At 42.6% G+C, this 19,261-nt stretch overlaps 1 long non-coding RNA gene across 1 annotated transcript; it reads left to right on the top strand.

Annotated features, from left to right (window-relative positions):
• Positions 1-2,773: 2,773 nt before the first annotated feature.
• Positions 2,774-18,312, top strand: LOC120993288. The gene is made up of 3 exons (XR_005777196.1): positions 2,774-3,076; positions 18,001-18,008; positions 18,302-18,312. It is a non-coding gene; the product is annotated as an uncharacterized LOC120993288 (long non-coding RNA).
• The last annotated feature ends 949 nt before the right edge of the window (positions 18,313-19,261 follow it).

Raw genomic sequence — 19,261 nt, 5'->3', positions numbered from 1 at the left:
ACAAGGAATCATGTATATGTGCTTTAAACAAAATTTCATATTCAGAGTTTTCTATGAAAGTAGACATAATAAAATAATATGTAAAAATTGTCATCTGTAAAGAATTTATAAATCATGTCATAAATGATAAATTACACATTGTACATCTTTACACAGATGTAGTAGAATTAAGACACATGCTTAACTAGATGTGTTAACTCAGGCATGCTCAACCTGCGGCCCTCCAACTGTTGCAAAACTACAACTCCCAGCATGCCTGAACAGCCTACAGCAGGGCATTGTGGGAGTTGTAGTCTTACAACAGCTAGAGGGCCGCAGGTTGAGCATCCCTGTGTTAACTAAAACTAGTTGTTTTAAGCCGATACCTTCAATTGCTTTACAATGGCTTTTGTTGCAGGATATCACAATGAGTTAAAAGGGGTTGTCCAGGTTGAGAGCTGAACCCGGACATGAACCCTTCTTTACCCAGACAGCCCCTCTGAATTGAGCATTGGAGTATTTCCTGCTCCATTGCTCTCCCTTGCCATCGCTGAATCGTGTAGGGCAAGGACTTTTCCAGCAGATCTGGTGATGAACCGGATCTGACTATTGGAATGGTAGTTGGAGTCTTGTCCCTAGCAGTGAGCCTAGTGACACTAATAGGCGGGCTTTAGCGCTGCCCTAGCCTGTAAAACAGTCAAACGCAGAGCTAAAGCCCACCCATTATTTTCAGTGACATCACCAGGAGCACTGCTAGGTTGAAGCTTTCACCTAGCAGTGAAAAAATATAAACAAAACAGCCCTTCCAGAGAAATGGAGAGCATCGAAGCATGAAATGCTATGATGCTCCACTCAGAGAAGCTGCCTGGGAGAAGAAATGGATATGAACCCCTTTTAGAAATTTGAGTTAAGAGTTTAACTCTACTACATATGTATTTATGTTAAACTTTCTTAAATAGATCCAATAGGCCAGATTTATGCGTTATGCCACATTTGTTTCTCCGCTGGCCTTGCCACTTTCCCGAAAAGGGATCTTGGTTGAGAGTGTGGAGGGGTCGGGGCCACATTTATCATCTTCTATACCAGAAAACTGAAATCTATGCCAACGAGAGGCTGGTGTAGATTTCAGTTGAGACGCATGAACTGCCAAATGATTTAAGTTATAACGGCCAGTGTTGAGCATGAATATTCGAATAGTGAATTTTTATTGTGATTATCGCCACTTCGAGAATTTGAGAATATTTAAAATATAGTGCTATATATTCGTTATATGGAATATTCGGCAGTTTTTGCCATCTGAACACATTATTCCTCTCTGCTTCTTGCTTGTGGGCCAATGAGAAGGAAGCAATGTCAAGTTCACAACAACACTTAGTGCACCAGTCAGTAATCTGTAGTCAGACCTGCTAAAATGTGAAGTTGCACGTAGTGCGAAAAAATATTCTGATCACTGCCGATTAGCGCAATCGTGAATATATTGGAGCACTTGACTCTATCTGCATATAAAGCTATTCCAATGTTCTGCCATGCCAACCATTTTATCCAGTCTCAGGAAACTTATACCAGCTTGAAAAATGTAGCCAAAGTGACCCACGCCTGTATTTCGCATTACGAATTTGCATTACGCGATTTTTACATTGCCGATTTATTGCATTCAATAAAATAATCTCAAATTCTCGAAATTCACAAATTTATGACGAATATTCTACAAAATATTTGTGAAATATCGCAAATTCGAATATAGCCCCTGCCAGGGGCGTAGCTAAAAGCTCATGGGCCCTAGTGCAAGAGTTCAGCTTGGGCCCCCCTTCGTGCTTTTTGGAAAGGGGCAGGGGAGCATGTAGCCTTCCTGCTGCCTGAGGCAAACATTGAAAGGGCACTCCCTCATGCCAAATTCTTGACCTAACCCCTTCCCTCCAGCCAGAGGTGTAAATTGACCAGCATGCACTTTCTATAATGCCAGTGTCTTATGTACCAGAAGGGTCTTTGGGCCCCTCAGGCTCCTGGGCCCGGTAGCGACTGCTTCCTCTGCACCCCTATAGGTACGCCCCTGCTGCTCATCACTAATGATGGCTATGATAATTTTCCCTCAATATTTTTAAAGTAATGTAAGATTTAAGGGGTACTGACATGGTTAATGTAAAAAATGAAAATGAGACACCATAAAGTACATGACCATCTCTTTTAAGCAAAGATAGAACCAGCCCTGTGCCTCACATTGATCCAGAGCACCCCCCCCCCTTCACCCCACAGCTCAGGAGGGCATGTCCTTTCTCAGACAGTATGTCCTTTCTCAGGGGCATGTCTTTCTCGGGGGTATGTCCTTTCTGCTGCAGTTCTCTCCTTGTAACTGTAACAGCTTTTAACTGAAAAGATGGCTGGTGGCAGCTGCAAGATAAAGCTGAACATGTGCGACCACCCCATTTGGTGGATTCACATATAACTATATACACTGCTCAAAAAAATAAAGGGGACACTTAAGCAACACTATGTAACTCCAACTAAATCACACTTCTACAAAATCAACCTGTCCAGTTATGAAACAACACTGATTGTGAATCAATCTCTCCTGCTGTTGTGGCAAATTGAACAGATGACAGGTAGAAATGGAAGGAAATTAGAAAGACAACCCCCATAAAGGAATAGTTCTGCAGGTGGTGACCACAGACAATTTCTCTGTTCTCATCCTTTGTGGCCGTTGTTTTGGTCACTTTTGCATTTTGTCAAATGCAAAAAGGTAGCATGAGACGGAGTCTACAACCCACAGAAGTTGCTTGGGTAGTGCAGCTTATCCAGCATGGCACATCAATGCAAGCTATGGCAAGAAGGTCAGATGTGTTTGTCAGCACAGTGTCCAGAGCATGGAGCAGATACCAGGAGACAGGTCAGAACATCCGAAGACATGGAGGGGGCCGTAGGAGGGCAAGAACCCAGCAGCAGGACCACTACCTTCTCCTTTGTGTAATGAGGAACAGGAAGAGCAGTCCCAGAGCCCTGCAAAATGACGTCCAGCAGGCCACTAATATCCATGTGTCTGTTCAAACTGTCAGAAACAGACTCCGTGAGGGTGGTATGAGGGCCTGATGTCCACAAGTTAGTGTTACACTGTGAAGGGTGATTGGCATTTGCCAGAAAACACCAAGATTGGCAGATTCGACATTGGCGCCCTGTGCTCTTCACGGATGAGAGCAGGTTTGCACTAACCACATGTAACAGACATGTCAGAGTCTGAAGACGCCGTGGAGACCGTTTTGCTGCCTGCAACATCCTCCAGCATTACTGGTTTGGCAGAGGTTCAGTAATGGTGTGGGGAGGCATTTCTTTGGAGGGTCACACAGCACTCCGCGTGCTAGCCAGACTACCATTAGGTACCGGGATGATATCCTCAGACACATTGTGAGACCATAAGCAAGTGCAGTAGGTCCTGGGTTCCTTCTGATGCATGACAATGCTAGGCCAAAGTGTGTTAACTGAAGTGTTTTAGCAGTTCCTGCATGATGAAGGCATTTATGCCATGGACTGGCCTGCCCGTCCCCCAGACCTGAATCCAATCGAGCACATCTGGGACATCATGTCTCGTTCCATCCACCAACACCATGTTGCACCACAGACTGTCCAGGAGTTGGCTGATGCTTTAATCCAGGTCTGGGAGGAGATCCAACAGAAGAACATCCACTGCCTTATCAGTAGCATGCCCAGGCTTGTAGGGAGGTCATGCAGGCACATGGAGGCCACACACACTACTGAGCCTCATTTCCTTGTCCTTGAAGTTGGATGAGCCTAAAATTTGATTTTCCACTTTGATTTTGAATATTATTCAAAATCCAGACCTCCAAGGAATATTAATTTTGATTTACATTGATCATGTTTATGTTTTATTGTTCTCAACGCATTCCATTATATAATGAATAAAGATTCGCAACTGGAATATTTCATTCATTGAGATCTAGGATGTGGGTTAGCTTTCTCTTTATTTTTTTTTAGAGGTGCATATATATAACATATAACTTTATATAACATATATAACTTAATATTTATATAATATTGGGAGTACATATAACATATATAATAATAATAAAACTAATCTCAATCCCAAAATACATTTACCCTACCTTTGATCCAAGCATGTCTAGACCTGAACTAAACTTCTTTTTGTCTGCTCTATGACCCATCCTCTACCCCACCACCAACACAAGGTTTGATCTCTGCAATATACTCAATATAAATGAGTAATAAACCTGGGATTTATTCTTCAAATATTGCATGGGAGGTCCATGATATGGGTCAGTTCATAAAATTGTGTGAACTAGTCGTGGCTATTACTTAATAAAAGGTGGACAACCCATTTTAAGGCAACTACTCTACCAAACTAGTGGGGTTTATGCATGTGAACCACCACCACTTTCTTCTAATGTTTGTGTTTACTTTCTCAATGTGTCCCTATGTGTAATATTAGCAATCACATTATGTAAAATCAGAAGCTTAAAGGGAACCTGTCACCTGGATTTTGGGTATAGAGCTGAGGACATGGGTTGCTAGATGGCCGCTAGCACATCCGCAATACCCAGTCCCCATAGCTCTCTGTGCTTTTATTGTTTAAAAAAAACGATTTGATACATATGCAAATTAACATAAAAGAGTCATATCTTACTTGTGTGACCAGAGAAGAGTCATATTTTCAAACTCTGACTCATCTCAGGCTAATTTGCATATGTATCAAATCGTTTTTTTTACACCATAAAAGCACGCAGAGCTATGGGGACTGGGTATTGCGGATATGCTAGCGGCCATCTAGCAACCCATGTCCTTAGCTCTATACCCAAAATCCAGGTGACAGGTTCCCTTTAAACATGAGCTTTATGCAAATGACCTTGTAGGAGTAATTTATGTTAAGCCCCTGAGTAGAAGAGTCATGTTAGCCAGGTTGTAAACTTGTTCAGCAAGGATTGATTGACATCCATGAACATGAAGGATAGAGTAAGGAAAGTCATGTTGGAGTCATGAAAGTAGAACCTGCAATAGAGTCACTAAGCATGGGGTCATCTCAAGCCCTCTTCTGACAGACTGATGGCTTTTGGGGCCTGCACAGTGAAGCTGGTTGTACATGTACTATCCTCATTGGTGACTGTGCATGTATTGGGAACCACTAGCCTGTTAGAAGAGGTTAGACGAGATGACATATCCAGTGCTTAGGAATTTTTCTGCATAGTGGCTACACCTTAATGACAACATAATTTGCATACAGCACATGTAGGGTTTAAAGTTCTTTTGCATAATGCATTTACAAAAATTACAGTACATAAATTGACATATTCAGAAATCTAAAAACTAAAAGTAAAAGCAATGTTGGTGGTTTAGGGACATAAAAACTACTACTATTGGTTCCTTTCAAAATTATGTCAGATAATAATAATAATAATATTATTATTATAAATTATTATTATTATTATTATTATTAATAATAATAATAGTATTAATATTATTATTATTATTATTAATAATAATATTATTATAAACATTAATAATAATAATACGATTATTAATAATAATAATAATAATAATAATAATAATAATAATAATAGCTCCACCCTACTCTACTTCTTTAAAAGGTTAAACTCAACAGTGTCCATTGCTGTCAATGTTGTTTCCTGCTAATGTTGATGTGTATTGCAATAGACTTTAACATATAAAAAATACTCTGAATATATATTTTGCCATGCTGTTGGTGAAGTATTTGATAGTTTATTTTACTATTGGCTGAAATCTCATTGCGTATCTATTCAGCATATGGCTGAAGTGTAAGATTTTGACATTCTTGTGATTTCTTTTGGCAGATTTGCTGCTATATAATAATAAGATATATAATTGTTCTTTTTATTTTCTAAATTTGAGCTCTAGATTTGGCAGCACATTTCAAATAATAGGCTGACATGTATTATGAGGGTAGGAAAGCAGAGCCTTGTAACCAATGACAGATTCTTGAAATGGCATATACTAACAATTTTAGCACAGCTCCTGACATAATAAATAATAGGGAGTACTTTTTCATTTCTTATAGTTTATCATTTTTAAACTGTTGGAGGAAGTACTAGCTCCGTCCAATCTATAAATGTAATGAACTGTAGAGAAAAAGACACGGATCAAATGCCCACATGCTGTGCTTCGATCTGTTGCTGCTAAGTATAATTTATAAAACTTTATATGAGGCACTTAGTATACATTTAGATTAAAATGCACAGACCTCATGTGAGTGGGTCCTTACACTAATTTGGTGCAGTATCACATAGTGAACACCACTGCTCCAGCACAGCAGCTGCAGAAGGTGAGACTAAGCGGCCTAACAGTGCCTCTGCTGTTAGGCTAAGCCCTCTTGAAATGGGCCACAACCCACATGCACAGCAACAACAGCTACCATGTAGCACTTCACCAATCTATAAATGTTTTCTCTCTATAACCAAAATGACTTTTTTTAAAGCCAATGCACTTTTCCAATTCTTCTCATTCACAGCTAAAAAATAGCATTTGAGCAGCCAATGAGTAGACACTAGGGTCTAGGGTTAAAGGGGTTGTCCGGTCAGGATAGGTCATCAATATAAGATCAGCGGGGGTCTGATACCTGGCATCCCTGCTGATCGGCCATATGAGAAGACGGTGCAGGCAGTGTGCACGTGCAGTCTGCCTTCCTGTCCACTACTGCTGTTCCATAAACATACAGCAGAGAGCAGGAACAGAGAAGTGATACGGCACGTGTGCACTGCTCGCGCCGTCTCCTCATACAGTTGATCGGCGCGGGTGCCAGTTGTCAGTGTGATATTGATGACCTGAGGATAGGTCATCAATATTAAAATCCTGGACAACCTCTTTAATATCCTCCATGCGTCATTGGCAAAACTCAGAAACCCCATTTTTGCAAGTAATGTAGTTCCTTTAAAAAGTGGAATCCTGAAAATTCTCATCCACTAGCAAAAGGGATAAGCCTACTTAGGGTTTGGCCTACCTCTCTCTAAGTGCCCCAGAATAGCCACACAGTGTGGTAGTAGTACACAGAGTTCATGGTGGCAATCTTCACTCTGGCTCTCCCCGGGCCCTGCACAGTCAATGGAGAGCTCACCCTTTCTTCCTTCAGGGCACTCCCTAAAGTCCTGCACCTCTTGCCTGTTGGTGATTGCAAAGTGTTAGAGTAACATATAACAATTGGTTTAGTCCTGAGGTATATCATAGAGCTTACTTCTCACACCTGTGTATGGGCAGTGGCAATGATGAGGGTAATAGCCCCTGAGTTACTCTAACACTTTGCAATCTTTCCAGGATAATCAGAGGTGTGCTTTTCTGTGCTTAACTTCTCCTCTAATTTCTGGCCTGAGGGGTGCAGAATTTAGATCTGTTTGGCCAATCTATCTCAAAGTGTGGCGTGTGCAATTAACCCTTTCCACACTAGCAAAGTCTTCAATGTCATAAAAAAGCAGTACCTTACTGTATGAACCCAGTGCACAACTTTGGTGGTTCTAGACCTTCAAAAACATTTCTTCTTTTTCTCTCAGAGGTATTCTCTGGAAGTTTTTCAGTCTCAGGAGTCTAATCCCCTAGACAAAGCTTCTCTATGGGTCTACTTTGCAGGAGCTTGCACATGTAGGTCTTAGGGTGGACCAGGTCTAGCACGCTTAGTTAACTATTTGTTGTTCATATACTGCCATTCGGTATACATAGTGCACAAATAAATAAGTGATTTAATGTTAATTCCCAACATTTAACTTGGTAAAAGTTAGAGAGCTTTCATAAATTCTTCCAATAATCTTGACTGATCAAATAATAAAACAGCTTTCTTAACAAATAACACAATATAAATGAAAGTACATTGCAAAAAGTTATATTATTTTTGTTAATTATACGGTAATCTGAGAGATATTAAGAAGTGCACTACATAAACTAAATAGTGTGAAAAGAAATTTTCCTCAAAGTGAAGGTAAACTGTAGGAATAACGATAAGACGTTAATTGGATATGTGAAAAGGGTCAAATTTATTACTTTCCAGTTTAGCTCTAACCGGATAGATCTTGCAGAATACTATAGAAAAATAAAAGAAATAAAAATAAATAAAAAGATTAGAGTATTTAGGCATCAAAGAAAGAAAGGTCACAAAAGGTGAAAAGCAAAGTGGTCAAGCTGCTCTGTGTCCTACGGCCACTTTAACCTCTCAAGGGCATTTTGTAAATAATGTCCTTATGTTGACTTTTCATAGTTTGGATCAGTGTTACTTGACTATTTCTTAGCTATAGTTTTGGCTCGCCTACCCATCCACCACCGTTACTCCACAGAAGCACACAGCATGCTCCATTTACAAAGTGAAAATATGAAACAGGATTTTTTAATTCTTTTCAAGGAAGAAGGTATTTCTCAATACTGTATAAATGTAATAAATATGAAAACTAAACAAATTTGTCTTACTTGTCTACTTCTCTTTCTGCTCTTGAATTGCATATATTCCCAAGTTCGAATATCCTGCTATTTCCAATGAAATATACTGTATGAATACTTTAAACTCATTTTATTTACAAATAAATAAAAATATCTTGCAAATCATATACACATATTTGGTATGCATGATATCTCTAACATCCCATACATTGGAAATACGTAAAACATTAATAAATAAGGTTGCTGATTTTATGCATTTTACTAGTAGTAAAAAAGGATTGCTATATACATTTTCATCAAAATTTTTCCTTAAAAACTCAGCAACTGGTCCTGCAAAAAAGGAAAAAATAGACCTCACATAGCCAATTTATGTGCCAGCTATTTTCATGAGACATAAGCCTAGAATAAAATAAAAAAAACTCAAAGGAATAGACCATAAGTTTTCTAAGATTTGGGGGATATCATACAGATTATATTATATCACTATTATATTATTATATTATATATATATCATAAGAATATAATATAATATATTATTATTATATCACTATTCTTTCAGTATATATATATATATATATATATATATATATATATAAAGTATGCAGGCCCTTAAAACGTGTGGGAGTTTTTCCAGCTCCTTTTTATTACTTGGTACTTATTGTTTTTCCATGTTCTTGTTTTATGGCCACTATTGTATCCAAATGTCAGATCAGTATATAACCTGAAAGTGTTTTCAGATACTTTTCCACTGCTGAGAGCCAAAAAGCTTGACGGGTGGAAATCACTTTTAAATTAAGTAAAAGATAGAATTTAAAAAAGAGAATTGAAGCACAAATCTTGTCAAGAAAATAGGGGTTTACTTTAAATGTTTGTGCTTTTACTGAACATCAATTGGAAAGGATGGAATACATAAACTATAAAGGTTGGTGGTAGAAAATACAGTAACTACTTGGTCCTATGGTGCTATGGAGATACACAATATTTAAAATACAGTTATCATGGAGGATTGATGCCCATGCCAATATAAAATGTTGCAGATAAAACTAGTTGTAAACTGGGTAAAATGTATGCTCTCTTTACTTGCATATTCTCTTGTTTTTCTCTCAAATTACAAATATGGCGTAGCTGAAAGGATTTTAAACCCCTTTTCATACAATCTGCTTGGAAATATGGATGTCATAGAGGAAGGAAGACCCTTACTCAGGAGCCTTTTCTATAGAACAATTCAACTACTGTATGTATTACACCTTTGCCCTTTCTTTGGAATGGACCCCTTTTTAACACTAAATGATGAACATTTGGATCTGACTTCCACTAAAACAAGAGATCTCCAGGATGATGCCAATTAAAGCTAAATTTCTGAATTTCTATTAAATTGAACGTAATAAGGGGGATATAATGATATTGGGACATGTCAGATTTATCAACAAAACATATGAGCTACCAGAGAGACATGGATTATGTTCGCTCACTTTTGTAATAAGTAAGTAAGGAGAGATATTTTTTGTAATATATTTGCATTATATCTGTCTAAAAAAGTGGGCCATGGGCTTTATTAACATGGTGCTGCCCCAAAAGTCTTACATGATACCTGATCAGCAGGAGTCTGACACTGCCGATCAAATGTTTCAGTGTAGCTCCGACAGCAGAAGTGTAGTGGATAGAGATGGTTACTGCAGTGCTGCAGCCATTGAAGTAAAGGGGAGCTGGACTCTGGAGCGGACTGAGAACTAAAAAAAGGCCCTGGAAAAAATTACTAAAAGTATCCGCATTTTGTAGGCAGGTCAAAATTAACAGAAGTAGGCGGGGTCAACAATACCATGGTGCAAAATACCATCCCAGAAGAACCAAATAACACAGTGTAGCACAATATACTGCCCCAAAAGCTGGCCCTCTGTGGTGGCCATCAATAGCTACCATATTTTGTCCTCCTCCTCCAGTTGCCTATGGAGCAGGGGGCTTAGGTGGTAAGGTGCAGGCCACAGAAGTTGAATTCAGTAGGGCATGTGAAGTCGTTGGTTAGGTGATTCTCACAGTATTAATTAACGTTGAGAGGTCATTATGTACCCGGTCAGTGGCAGAGAGGAGGACTTGGGTGGCCCCCTGGGGCATCGTCCCACCAGGAAATTCGGGCTACATGATATGGGATATGCAAAAACATCAGGATTTTCTATTACCCTTACAGAAGTCTCGGCAGCTCCCCCTCATTATGGTCGGTGGGCAACAGAAAATGCTGGAAGGAGGTGCAGGGATGACATTTAAAACTAACAAGGGTTCTACAAAGGGACAAGTCACAAACAATAGTTGGTCTTGGGGCTTTGGCGGGGGAAAGGAGAGATAGATAGTCTGTGAGGCCAAGAAAGATGCAATGGGCGGGGGGGGAGTAGAAAGATTGATAGCATCAAAGCAATTGCCTGTACAAAACAAAGTTAATAACCAAAATGCAAGTTGGCTGCTGCTACTATTTTCTTCAAGCTGTAAGATATCCCATGGCACATCTGAACAAAGTCTCCTGTTCCTCCTCACATGCAGTCCCTATGTCACTTAAGTAGCCTGTAGATCAGATGTCAAAATTAACTCAGATTAGACCCATAATTCAATTCATACCCCAAAACAGATCAATAAATTAATTCAGTCAACAAACCGGACCCCTTAAGGTAATTAAGAACCTAGATCAAGCCCCATAATTAATTGACACACAACCAGACTCCTAAGTTAATGTAGCCCTTAACAGACATCTAAAGTTATTGAGACCCCAAACCAGACCCCTGAATTGATATGGGGACCAACCAGATACCTAAATTAATTTAAACCTCAAAATAGGCATCACTCAAAAATTCAGACTCCCAGACCAGAACCCAATGTGAAATAGCAAAAAGTAGCTTGATACGGTTAATGCAATATTGAAAAAAAGAATTTAAATTGATACGTAGCACAACAAAACATCAGGTTAAAGCTTGATGCAACAGCATATTTAACATTAAATGTCAAGTTAGCATTTACTATATCTGTACTTGTCAGATGGGTCCATCTCAAGCTTCTGACTAGAGATGAGCGAATTTTAAAAAAATTTGATTCGGCCGGATCGCCGAAATTTTCAAAAAAATTTGCTTAGATCCGAATATATTTGCTTCGAATAGCGTTAAAAAACGGCTATTACCTGGCTCCTGAAAGCCTTTATAGTGGTGTAAAACACTGTTTCTTGTAGTGACATGCATAGGGATTCTGCTTTGGTAGTGAAATAATACTGTGAGTTCGTATGACATACAGATAACAGGCGTTGCTCTTAGAATAACTGCACACTTCACTTATTTGGGCAGTCACGGGGTCAATATTGACCAAATAACTCAAGTGTTAACTCAGCCTTACAGGTCGATGTTAGAGCCAGGTATAAAGAACCGTGCAGAGGCCCAAGATTCTACTGTAGAGTGAAAGAGCGCACTCCTTTTACACCGTTGACAGCCGATTCCACATACATGTCTACGGAACAAGTTCTATTAAACGCTTATACAAGTAGAGCCCCCCTGACAGAGTGGAGAGGGTGTCAGCAGTAAATTTGTCACTAATTATTTTGACCTTCCTCTGATCCGTTAGTAAAATAACCCACAAAAAACAGATCCTGTCTGTGGAGCATACGCCTTCACTCCATCAACATTTACTCAATAATCCATCAGTATTGCTAATACAAAAAAAAAAAAGGAGTGGATCCAAAACAGAGATGACACGTGAATGGAATATTTGCATATATTTTTTTCTACCCACTCCTGCTTTTGGCTACCAAATCATAAGACAATTCTGTTAGGACTATACAGGCCTTACAACTGCTACACAGACAGGATCCGTTGTATGTCTCATTTTTTGTTCCTTTTGACAGATAAGAAGAAAGGTCAAATAAATGATGATGTCAGCCAGGCCGAAAGAAAATAGTGGACCAGTCATGAAGTAGGGAGGGTGGGAACAGCATGAGAAGCTCACAGAGTGGACCTATGACATAGTGTTGAGGTGGAAGCAGCATGAGGAGACAACAGAGTGGCAAGGTGACATAGTGTGGATATGGCAGCAGCAGCATCAGGCAGGGGAGGGCTGGCAGCCTTAGTCCTGGGGGGCAAATCCAGTCAAGTAGACCATTTTTGCCCCGCCCATTATTAAAAGCCCCTCCTACATATAATAGGCCACTCCCAACAAACACTGTACAGCTGACATTCTATTGCTTGAGGCCTGTCTCTACACATCATACGGAGAGGGGAGGCCTGTCCTGGCTGCACTGCCTGCTTCACATTATACAATAGACAACAGCAGGCTACAGCCAGGAAGCTCCTCCGCTCTCCTCCCTCCCCAGATCCTGCTCATTGCCTGTGGTTCCCCCCACCATCTGCCACCCGCCCGTGGCCTGCTGTCCCCCTTTGCCGTCCTCACCTAGCTCTGAATCCTCCTTCTGCAAATGACAGGGGGAGGAGCCAGAGCATCTCCTCTCCTACATAGTGCCACATACTTCTTACATCCAGTGATGTCACCTTTGTTGTAGACGTTCTCTTTCCTCATCTTCTCCATTCAGACCAGACCGCCATGATGATTTTTCTGCCATCTCCAGTCTCTGCAGAGATTGAGAAACAGACATTAGTTTCCCACATTTCCATCATCTTCACATCTTCTGAACACCCTTTGCTGCCACCCCCAATACTATACTGCAGAAACAGTCCCCCTGGAAATGCTACTACCACACAGATAGTGCCCCCTTCAACAATTATTGGCACACAGTGCTCTAAGAAATAACTGCGCCCAGACAGTAATAGTTTAAAGATAATGTCCCCCAAAAATATTTGTGCTAAGCTGATACTGTGCCAGGGTGCCCCCAAAGTAACAGTGCTCCCCAAAATCCCACCAATAGAAATAATTCTCTGCCAGAGCACACTTAGTAGTAATAATGCCCCTATAGTGCCCATACTAGTAATCATGTTCCTCATAGCACCCCAGTAGTAGTAAAGCTCACCATAATACCCCTAGTAGTAATAATTCTCCTTATAATATGACAGTATATGAAATACCCCCACTTAGTGCCCGCAGTTGAGCTAAGTTCCCCATAATGTATGCCAGTATAAAATACCCCTATATAGTGCCCCAGTAAATGCCCTCATAGTGCTCCTCTGCCCCTTCCCCATAGTGTCCCCCATAATATGCCAGTAAAGATGTATGCCAGTATAAAATACCCCTATATAGTGCCCCTAGCAGATGCCCCTATAGTGCTCCTCTCCCCCACAATGTGCCAGTAAAAAATGCCCCTTCTTTGTGCCACCATATGCCCCAATAGTGCTCTACTCCCTCCCATAGTGCCCCCAAATAATGCCCCATAGTGCCGCTCTCCCCTATAGTGCCTCCCATAATGTGCCAGTAAAAAATGCCCCTTTAGTGCCCCCACTTCCCCATAGTGCCTCCAAATAATGCCCTATAGTGACACCAGATGCCCCATAGTGCCACTCTCCCCTATAGTGCCCCCCATAATGTGCCAATAATTACAAAAAGCCCCTTTAGAGCCCCCAGATATACCATAGTGCTCCTCTCCCCCATGGTGCCCCCCATAATGTGCCAGTAAGAAATGCCCCCATAGTGCCAGCTCCTCCCATAGTGCAAGCTCCCCCCCATAGTGCCAGCTTCCTCCATAGTGCCAGCTCCCCCCATAGTGCCAGCTCCTCCCATAGTGCCAGCTTCCCCCCATAGTGCCAGCCCCCCCCAATAGTGCCAGCTCCCCCATAGTGCCAGTTCTCCCCCCCATAGTGCCAGCTCTCCCATAGTGCCAGCCCCCCCTATTGTGGAAGCCCCCCCATAGCGCCAGCTCCCCCCATAGCCATAGTGCCAGCTCCAGCCCCATAGTGCCAGCCCCCCCAATAGTGCCAGTTCTCCCCCCATAGTGCCAGCTCCCCCATAGTGCCAGTTCTCCCCCCCATAGTGCCAGCTCCTCCATAGTGCCAGCCCCCCTATTGTGGCAGCCCCCCCATAGTGCCAGCTCCCCCCCATAGCCATAGTGACAGCTCCCCCAGCAAAGAAAGAAAAAAAAAAACACTAATACTTACCTCCATCAGCAGTGATGCGATGCAGGCCTCTTCCGGCCTGTGTCCCTGCTGTGTGCTGCCCGGCTCAGGCCTCTGATAGGCTGCAGGCATTAGTGCCTGCGGCCTATCAGAAGAACAGGGGAGGGACACGCCTCTCCCTCCCCTGCCCCACAGCACAGCCATCTGTATCGCTGTCCTGAGGACGGCGATACAGATGAATATGGAGATGAGCGCTTCCACAGTGGAAGCGCTCATCTCCTACTGCCCGCCGCCACCACCGCCGCTGCAATTACATCCAGGGCCGCGCCGCCTGTGGTGATCGGTGGTGCGGCCCTGAGGAATAATAATAAAAAAATAATAATATATATATATAAATAATTTGTTAAAGACGGACGTATTTTTTAGGGCGGCCTGGGGGGCAATTGCCTCCCTGCCCCCCGGCCCAGACCGCCCCTGGGTGACATGCAGCCTGATTCTCTGCTATGGGACCTCTCTCCTCTGTCTGGGTGCCGGGGCCTAAATATCTGACAGTGGCCTGTTCCAGTGGTGGGTGACATGAAGCCTGAATCTCTGCAATGGGACCTCTCTCCTCTGTCTGGGTGCTGGGGCCTAAATATCTGACAATGGCCTGTTCCAGTGGTGGGTGACGTGAAGCCTGATTCTCTGCTATGACATAAAGCCTGATTCTCTGCTATGGGACCTCTCTTCTCTGTCTGGGTGCCAGGGCCTAAATATCTGACAGTGGCCTGTTCCAGTGGTGGGTGACATGAAGCCTGATTCTCTGCTATGGGACCTCTCTCCTCTGTCTGGGTGCCGGGGCCTAAATATCTGACAGTGGCCTGTTCCAGTGGTGGGTGACATGAAGCCTGATTCTCTGCTATGGGACCTCTCTCCAATTGATATTGGTTAATTTTAATTTTAATTTATTTCCCTATCCACATTTGTTTGCAGGGGAGTTACCTACATTTTGCTGCCTTTTGCAGCCCTCTAGCCCTTTCCTGGTCTGTTTTACAGCCTTTTTAGTGCCGAAAAGTTCGGGTCCCCATTGAAGTTCGGGTTCGGGGCGAAGTTCGGGTCGAGTTCGGATCCCGAACGCGAACATTTCCAGGAAGTTCGGCCGAACTTCTCGACCCCGAACATCCAGGTGTTTGCTCAACTCTACTAAATACTTAACTGCGCTTGCTGGCAGAGTCCCGGCACTGTGCTGCTGAGTCCCGACGCGCGCCTGCACTGAGATTTCACTACCGCATAGGTTTTAGGCCTACTAGGCGTAAAGCCTATGGCGGTGATCGGCGGCGGGGCAGGGAACTATGCGCTCCGCTCCTTGCCCCGCCGCAGTATGTGGGTTTCAGCGCTTCAGCAATAAGCGCTTCCATCTGTATTGATGGAAGCGCTCATTGCTTCTGGGCCTGCTGGCACCCCCGTGAGAGCCGGCACCCAGGGCGGACCGCCCTCCCCCCCGCCCACCCATTATGGCGTTCAAGTAATTTGACACTTTCACTTTGCATCTTATCTGCACCCTTGTTCTCAATGAGCAGCTTCTTCACATTATCATTTAAAGGGACAGGTACAGGTTCTGCAGGAGTTTTGTCACTTTCTGCAGAAGTGTCTCCATTACTCAAAACCTCCAAGCATAAGGGGAAATTATGGCCCAACATTCCCTCAGTGAGAACCACCTGATAGTCTGTTTTATCCGCATAATTGTCCCGAACATGTAACACTATATCAGTCTCTGGGGCGGCTATCATGCTACCTCTTACTCGGGCTAGCATGGGATCTCTGATTTTCACCACCCCAAATCTAGCTTTGATCACAGGCTCTTTGGGTGACCCAGAGACCTTCTCCCCTGTAGGTTCCTGCGAGGGAGCAACCGCAACAGGCTTACCCGCCTGTTCAGACACTGCATTTTTCCCAATGTTATACACTTCTGAGACAGTTTCTTGCCTCAGTGAATTTCTATACACCGACCCAGCCAGTTTCCACTGCGGCCGGCTCACCGTCACTGGGACTGCCACAAAAATATTAACAGGAACAGTCTTACCGCTTGACGTCATGGATTCGGAAGATGATGATATTCCCAGGACATCTCTACTAAGATCACCAGCCTTCTCTTGGTTCCTGGTATCCCCAACACCGGCAGACTACTTACTGCAACCATTGCCACCAAAAACAGCATGGCCTGGAGTTCCTGGACGGTCACTCCAGCCGCATCCTTTAGGACTCTGTGCACAGTCGCAGATGATATAGGAACTTTGGAAAACCGCACCGTTCTCCATCTTCTTGTCTTCCCGACGGTTGCCCTTGGCAATGGCATACATCCACTTTTCTTCCAGCACTCAACTCTCAGCCAAGTTCAGAGAAGCCTCTCCAAGTGCAGCACTCTGCTTCCTCAACAAAGAATTAGTTTCCCGCACCAGCTGCTCCATTACTTCCTCTGTAGCCTTGGTTTTCCGCCAAACCGGACCACCTTTCACCCAGGTGGCCATTTTGACCAAAATTTCCATTGGTCAGTCTCTGTAAATTAGGGCTACTGGACCTTTAAATTCCCACACAGTTTGCACTACAGAAAAAAAAAGTCCAGATTATCACCAGCAGCACCTTCTCCAACAAACAAACAGGCTCCTGAGTTATCGTTGCTGCTAGCAACCTGCGTTGCTTTATACTTTTCAGCACGCTCGCATCCTCCACCAATTGTGAGGGATTAGCTCATTTTCGGGGGTCATTCTCACAATTATCTCCACATAAGACAGATTGCACATCCAAACGTCAGGTTTATTTTCACAACAGCCAAATAAAAATAACAAAACAAACCCCTTGCCCGTCTGGGCTTTAACTAAACAGGGATAATCCTACCTCACTTATAGCACCATTCACACTTGGTACCAACATACGGAATTTCCAGCCTATACTCCAGCACTTCCAAGCTGTAACAAAGTCCAGTACCTTTGGGGGATTGTGGCTCAGAAGTCTGCCTGACTCTGGCCTAGCGACTGTCGATTCCCAGACCTCACAGAATCCCCCAAAGTTCAGGCTAACACCTAGCCCCGTGGCCCCTCAGCCAGCCTGGCTGAAACCACCCTTCCAGAGCCTCCAGCATGCCTCTGTTGCACTAAGATTCTCTCTCCTGACTGACAGTCTGGGCTGGGCTCTTAGCCCAGACTTATTGTAGCACCTGGTGCTGCCTCAGAATTGATGACTGACGTGGAAGACATGGAAACTCCTGCCATGAATCTCCCCTAGCAGCCATGAGGCCTGTCACTACCTCACAGTATATATTTGTCTTTTTTTACTGTAATATGCCCCTATACGCTTTCACCAGAAATAAGTGTAACAGTGCAGTGCGTATATATATATATATTTTTTTTACTGTAATATGCTCCTATAAGCTTTTATTAGAAATAACTGCAACAGTGCAGTTTGTATATATTTTTCTTTTTATAATGAAATACGCCCCTATACACTTTAACCAGAAATAACTGCAGAAGTGACCTGAGAATATATATTTCTTGTTGGAATGAAATAGGCCACTATACGCTTTAACCAGAAAACAATTAAATAGTGAAGTGCGTATATATTTTTCTCGTTGTACTGAAATACGCCCCTATACGCTTTCACCAGAAATAACTGCAACAGTGCTGTGCGTATAGAGTTGTCCTTTTTTACTGTAATATGCCCCTATACTCATTCACCAGAAATAACTGCAACAGTGCATATATATTTTTCTTGTTGTACTGTAATACGCCCGTATATGCTTTCAACAGAAATAACTGCAGAAGTGAAATACGCATATATTTTTCTTGTCGTACTGAATAAGATACTAAGATATACTGTAAGCCACTAAAGGCTTTCCAACATAACAGTTGCAGCCCAATAGCAAAAAACTGGAATTACAGAGCTGTCTAATGACTATTTGGATCCCCAAATAATCGTTCCCTGCACTTGTAAATCCCTTTCCTATCAATGTCCCTAGCGCCTTCTGATGTCTATCTCTGCTCTAAGAGGCTGTGAAAGGATTCCTTCCTATTCTTTCCCTGCACTTATAAATCCTTTTTTTATTTTTATTTTTATTTTTAAATATAGAGGTTTTTCCAATAGCTGTCCCTAGCGCCTTCACACGTCTGTCCCTGCACTCTGAACGCTGGAAAATGGCAGAATCTAAAATGGCTGCCGTATTTATAGGGCTGGCTGGCTGCTAATTGGCTGCATGTAGGCATGTCAATCTGGGTGATCCCGCCTTCCCAGATTTCCTTGCACCATGTCCTCAGTCCTCACACGTGTAGCCATCATTTTAGGAAAATTACAATTCGTTACCACGAAGCGCAAGGAAATTTGCATTCGTTGCTAAACAAAGTTTTCCTGAAATTCGGATCGAATTCCACTTTGTCAGCTTAGATTCGCTCATCTCTACTCCTGACACTGGTTCTCAAGAGCAGCTGATTACTTCAGCCACTCAAAAAAATCCATCTATAGCAAGTAGCATGATGAACATAGAACAGCTCCTGCTTCTTGTTCACAGCAAGACTCAAAACATCTGAACAACCCTTAGGCCTCTTTCACACAGGCGTCGCGTGTGAGGGCCGGATAAGATGCGGGTGCGTTGCGGGAAAATGCGTGATTTTTCTGTTCGAGTGTAAAGCGTTTTAATGCGCTTTGCAAGCCCGTGAGAAAAATCGCCATGTTTGGTACCCAGACCCGAACCCGGACTTCTTCACAGAAGTTCGGGTTTGGGTTAGGTGTTGTGTAGATTTTATTATTTTCCCTAATAACATGGTTATAAGGGAAAATAATAGCATTCTTAATACAGAATGCTTAGTAAAACA

This window comes from Bufo bufo, chromosome 3 (genome assembly GCF_905171765.1).
Source record: "Bufo bufo chromosome 3, aBufBuf1.1, whole genome shotgun sequence".
Classification (NCBI taxonomy): domain Eukaryota; kingdom Metazoa; phylum Chordata; class Amphibia; order Anura; family Bufonidae; genus Bufo; species Bufo bufo.
The sequence above is the reverse complement of the archived record's forward strand: the minus strand, read 5'-3'. Positions and strand labels throughout refer to the sequence as shown.